We start from the raw sequence: 6,557 nt of genomic DNA on the forward strand, positions 1-6,557 counted from the left end.
CCAAGTGTGGTCAAGTTCTCACCAATGGAATGTAAATGACAGTGATATTTAAAAATAAATCAGTTGCCCTCCACTTCTGCTCTTTTGCTCTTCTCCAGCGCTAGATGGCGTCAGTGCAGAGACACCGCAGTGCCCCTGCGTTAACCATGCAAATGAGGAAAAATATCCTAGTGGATGGCAGAGGACCAAGAGGAAAGACACCAGGGTCCATGGGTGAGATAATGGAGCGGAGCCACCTTGCCCGTCTGTGCCACCCCTAACTCTGGAATGTTATATGAGAAATAAGCTTCTATTTCATTTAAATCATGATATTTTGGGGTCTCTATTATTGCAGGATACTCTGTACTCTACCAGATGTAGGGAAGTTCACAGAAGAAAATCCCGGATCACCAGAACTCGGAAAGAGCAGGAACCAAAAGAGCTCCACGCATCTACAGGGCACCCCAACGGGAGGAACCGTCTTCAACCTCCTGTAAGAAGAGTCCGATTTTCTAGTTTCAGTTCTGTATTCTACAATCTTTATTTATAGTCATATCCATTTTTATTATAATTGTGTTTTAAATAAAATTTTTGTGTTCTGCTTTTCTTTCTCATGTCATTATACTGTTTAATGGCAGTATACAATCTCTTCAATTGATGCATCATAATTTATGATGGTTTAAATAGAACCACTATAAGTTACACTGACCATCACTTCATCATTCTATACATTTCACTTGTATAGATTTATGAATTAGTATTAGGCATAATATCCAATGCCAAGTCAATTACGCACAAGCTCTAATCAGCTGTTTGCCTTTTAACAGTGCCAAAAACAAGGCCATGTCCAGCTGTATGGGGTTTTGCTCATTCAAAATGTAACCTGTATGAAGGTAAATTCTGTAGCACTAAACATTATAATAGATAACGCCCTCATCCCAAATGGCACGTCTCAATCTGTCTACAAAACTCCACGCCAGGGGACTCAACAGTTTAAAAATCAGTCCTTTGGGGACCTTAAATGAAGAGCATGGAATCAAACGAAAAGGCTTTCGGCCCTGGTCGCAGGAGGCTTGTGGGCAAAAGCTGAGTCTGGGCCTTGCGTTCTCAGCAGCCACCAGCGAAGGGGCACGGGATATGGCAGAGGGTAGACCCCGGCTGCACAGGCCAGACTGGTGGGTCCTAAGAGGGCACTCGAGGAGGGGGCCTGACGCAGCTGAAGAAGAGAAAATGGCACAGAGATCACAGACGACCAAGAGAAAGAGGCGCACCCCGAAGAAAGTTGACAGCTCGCTCCCCAGCCCAGCAGGACTAGCAGAAGAGCCGGAGCTTCGGAGCCCGGCGAGCGGGGGCCCTAGGGGAAGAGGCGGGGCCGCCGGGGGAGGGCAAAGGTGGGGGCCCCAGGGCAGGGAGAGGCAGCGCTGGGGGACCCAGGGTAAGAGGCGGGGCCCCTAGGGGAAGAGGCGGGGCCGCCAGCAGAGGGAAAGGCGGGGGCCCCAAGGGAAGGACAGGCGGGTCCACCGGCGGTGAGGTGGAGTCGGGTGGAGAGGCGGGGCCGCCAGCGGGGATATGGGGTGAGGAGGAGAGGCGGGGCCGCCAGGGGGCCAGGCGGACAGATTCCCCAGCGTGAGCTCCGCCCCGCAGGTCTAACGGTTACGCGTCGGCTGCGTGCTCCAACGAAGTGCCCAGAACCTCCACCCTCGATCGACTGCTAGTTCTCTGCTGCTCACCGCAGTGCGATCGTTTGCTGCTGCTGGCAGGGTTTTCATTACGGCAGGTTATTTGCATTTCAGGGACATGTCCGGTGGGCAGTCTCTGATTCCATTCTGTTTAATAAACGAGAGATGGATTAACTAGAATTACACTTTCACATAACATACGTTTTCTTCTTGAAAACACCCTGCGTGGAGGAAGAACCTTTAATATGGCTAATACACAATATTTCATCGATCCAGAAACTCCTTTCTTGTGGCAGGTTTTTAAATCTCGGAATATATCCTAACAGCGGGCAAAGTTACTTACTCCATGTCGCAATGCTAGGCCCCTAAGTATACCTTAAATTTCCCGCGCCTATTTTCTCCTGTTTGAATACGATTTGATTTTCATCCCACAGTGCTGCCGAAATCTTTTGACATTTTAGATCTTAGAACTCTTTTACAATATGACTATTTATTACATTGATTCTTACCCGATGTGTAATAAATCATGTCCCCAAACCAAAACTCCATACATTAAAATCCTGATATTTAACAGACTTTATCACAGGTATTGATTCTATCTCTTCACACCAGTGTGGTAAAAGCTTTCTGCTGTATTTAATTTGTTCATTTTGAAAATCATTAAAATGCTTCATTTTCTTCAGCTAACGTTTGAAGAGTGCTTCCTTTTTTGGGACTCCGAAGAGTTAGGCTAATGTCATACTCTGCCAGAATAATTGGCAAATAGGTTTGCCTTTCCTTGAGTTTCTATTCTCAAGGCTAATTATTTTGTTGAGGTTAATATATTTGAACCGCTGGGATTTGGGTAGGAAAACTAGTACTTTAAATTGCATACAGCTTTCACTGACTAAGGTGAGAGAGGATCAAGATAAAGTTCTTTGCCTAAATCATTCACTTACCCAACAAATAAATATTGAGCACCTGCTAAATGCTAGGTGCCCCAAAGTGTCAACTATTAGTTAATGTTAGAGATAAAGAATCGTTTTGAGAATAAAAGTGTAAACAGGGAAACAATATGCTTGACAAGATACAAGCAGTCTAACCATATATACTTTATGTCTATTCATCTTGGACCTGGAGGAAAAACACGATTTCTAGGTAGAAGAATGACAGGAAAAATGTCTGATTTTTGCATGATCTCTGGCCCCGGCCATGACTAATACAAAAATCCTAGGGCTTTCCCAATGTGGAGGTGGTGAGGAGAGTAACATCTTACCCTAGACCTCCTCCCCTTAACATGAATAAATGGAAAAACACTGTGGCTGTAAATGACCTTCTGAGGTTCAAATGGCAATCTACTTTCACTTCTTTTATTTTGGAGGTGGAAATTTTAAGCTTTCATGTGTTCAGTTTAGATAATTTTTAAATTACTTTGTTGAGATTTTATGATGTGATGGTTGAATAGTTAGCATCACTGGTGCTTGTAGGGGATGCTTTGTAAATACATTCTGTCACCACAACTCACACTGTTAATAATTTAAAATATATTGTGTTACACTGTGGTTTCAGTGTACGACATTTTATGACCAAAGGGATTCACACTTTTCTCAGGGGTTGCTTTTACCGATAATGAACTTTGAAAGCAGCCCTAGTTATACAGAGAATATTCAAGGCACATGCTGTTTGTGCCTGTTCAACTGAACCCCCTTCCTGTACCATGACAAAGCTCTAATTCATTTTGTAGCACAGCTTATTTTCCAAGGGGCAGCATAGCCTGAGGTGTGGCAAGAAATAAAGAAAGGCAAAACCACTACACATTTGTTGCAATATTCTGTTAAAGGAGACAATCTATAGTCACCATGTTATTATTGCAATAAACATTATTGCAAATTACAAAAGGGTACTTGTATAATCAAGACCAATATATACAAATGCTGAGTTATGAGTTATTATCATTATAAAAACTAATATTAATGCTCCTGTACCTTAATATTATAACATAAACTAGAAGAATGATTTATCTCCTTTTGATCATAAGATTTATAATCCCTTTGTGCATTCATTCATTCATTCACTCTACCCATTAACAATACATCATTAGTCATAAGGGAAATGCAGTCAAAACCACAGTGATACACAAATTCACCCCTACTAGAATCACTATAACAACAATAACAACAACAACACAGAAAATAACAAGTGTTGGCAAGGATGTGGGGAAATTAGAACACTCCTACATTGCTGGTGGGAATGTAAAATGATGTAGCTGCCGTGAAAAACAGTTTGACAGTTCCTCAAAAAGTTAAACATACCATCTGATTGAGCAATTCCAATCCTAGCTATAGACCCAAAAGAACTGAAAGCAGGGACTCAAACAGATACTTGTACACCAATGTTTGTTAAAGCATTATTCACAATAGTCAAAAGGTAGAAACAACCCAAGTGTCCATCAAAAGATGAATGGGTAAAAAAATGTGGTATGATGAATTCTTATTCAGCCATAAACAGGAATAAAATTCTGACACATGCTATAACATGATGAACCTTGAAAACATATAAAGTGAAATAAGGCAGACACAAAAGGACAAATATTGTATTATGTGAAAATATCTAGGACAGGCAAATAAATGGAGACAGAAAGTAGAGAGAGGTTGGTAGGAGTGGGGAATGGGGAGTTATTACTTAATAGGCATAGAGTTTCTGTTTGGAGTGATGAAAAATTTTGGAGGCCAGGTGCGGTGACTCACACCTGTAATTCTAGCACTCTGGGAGGCTGAGGCGGGTGGATCATTTGAGCTCAGGAGTTCAAGACCAGCATGAGCAAGAGCAAGACCCCGTCTCTACTAAAAATAGAAAGAAATTACACGGACAGCTAAAAATATATATAGAAAAAATTAGCTGGGCATGGTGGTGCATGCCTGTAGTCCCAGCTACTTGGGAGGCTGAGGCAGGAGGATCGCTGGAGCCCAGGAGTTTGAGGTTGCTGTGAGCTAAGCTGATGCCATGGCACTCTAGCCTGGGCAACAGAGTGAGCCTCTGTCTCAAAAAAAATAAATAAATAAAATAAAATAAAGTTTTGGAAATAGTAGTGATGGACGCATAACATTGTGCATGTAATTAATGTTCCTGAAAATTGCACACTTGAAGATGTTTAAATGGCAAATTTTATGTTGTATATATATTTTAACACAATTTATTTATATAAATAAATTAATTATATATATATGTACACACACACACACACACACACACCCCCCCCCAAAAAAACCAGTTGGGCATATTTGTGTGGGTCTATTTCCAGGTTCTCCATTGTTCTGTTGTGTTCCACTGATCTATGTGTCTCTCCCTCTACCAAGACCACACAGTCTTAATTACCACAGCTACATAATCAATCTTAAAATTGGAGAGACTGATTCCTCCCACTTTTTGTTTTGAGAATTGTTTTACATATTTTAGTTCCTCCACCTTTCTATATAAATAAAGAATAATCTTGTCTACATCTACAAAAACAAATCTTGCTGCTGGAATTTTGATAGTAATTGAATTAAACCTGGAGAAAACTGACATCTTACCATGTTGAATCTTCCAATCCATGAACACAATATATCTTGTCTTATTTTTAGATATTCTTTGATGTTTTTAACTAGTATTTTTGTACTTTACAGAATATAAATTCTTTAGATTTACGTTTTTTGAGTAAATATAAATATTGTATTTACAATTTTAGTGTCCATGTGTTTATTGCTAGTGTATAGAAATACAATTGATTATTGTGTGTTAATTTGTAATTCTACAATCTTGCCAAATTCATTAGCTGTAGGAGGTTTTTTATTTTTGTTTTTAGATTTCTTTGGATTTTCTGTATAGGTAATAATGTCTTCTACAAATAGGGACAGTTTTATTTCTTCCTTTCCAATCTATATGCCTTTTATTTCTCCTTCTTGCCTTAATGTACTGGCTAGAAAGTGACAGCCTTGCTTTGTTCCTGATCTTAGTGGAGGGAGCATTCAGTCTTTTACCATTAGGTATAACATTAGCTGTATAGTTGTTTTGGTTTTTTTTTTTTTAATTGCTAATCTTCTCTGTATCGTTCCAATTTTAGTATATGTGCTGCCGAAGCGAGCACTAGCTGTATAGTTTTTTTATTTTTGTTTTGTAGATTTTTTTAAAAAGTTGGGGAAGTTCTCCATTCCTGTTTTTCATAGAGTTTTATACCATGAATAGGTGCCAAATTTTGTCAAATACTTTTTCTGCCTTGATAGAGATGATAAGGTGAATTTTCTTCTTTAGCCTATTAATATGGTAGATTATATTGATTGATTTTCAAATATTCAAACATCTTTGCATCCCTGAAATAAACTTCACTTAGTCATGGTGTATGATTATTATAATATACTGCTAAATTTTATTTGCTAATATTTTGTTAACAATGTTTGTGTCTGTATAAATTAAAAATATTGGACTATAGTTTTCTTTTTTTATGTGTATGTGTACTTATTTGTACTATATTATCTTGTTTTAGTATCAGGGTAATAGTAGCTTCACAAATGAAGTGGGAAGTATTCCCTTCCCTTCTATTTCCTGATATTCTTTAATGTTTGGTAGCATCTGGGGGGGGGGTTCATTAGATGTCTTTTTTGGGGGGTGGAGTTTTAAAATTACAAATTCAATTTCCTTAATAATTATAGGGCTACTCAAATTATCTATTTCATATTGGGTAAGTTGGGGTAGTTTGTGCTTTTTGAGAACTTGGTCTTTTCATATGCATTGTCAAATTTATGTGTATAGAGTTGTTTGTAGCATTCTCTTATTCTTTTTCTATCTGTGGGGTCTCTAGTGATATCTCATGTTACACTTCTGATATTGGTAATTTGTCTTCCCTGTTTTGTTCTTTGTCCATCTTGCTATAAGTTGTTGCTT

General features: G+C 39.0%; 1 pseudogene; it reads right to left on the reverse strand.

Moving 5' to 3' along the window:
* Positions 1 to 5,707: 5,707 nt before the first annotated feature.
* Positions 5,708 to 5,763, reverse strand: LOC138381100 (U6 spliceosomal RNA; annotated as a pseudogene).
* Positions 5,764 to 6,557: the final 794 nt, after the last annotated feature.

The sequence above is a fragment of the Eulemur rufifrons genome, chromosome 2 (assembly GCF_041146395.1).
Source record: "Eulemur rufifrons isolate Redbay chromosome 2, OSU_ERuf_1, whole genome shotgun sequence".
Taxonomy (NCBI): domain Eukaryota; kingdom Metazoa; phylum Chordata; class Mammalia; order Primates; family Lemuridae; genus Eulemur; species Eulemur rufifrons.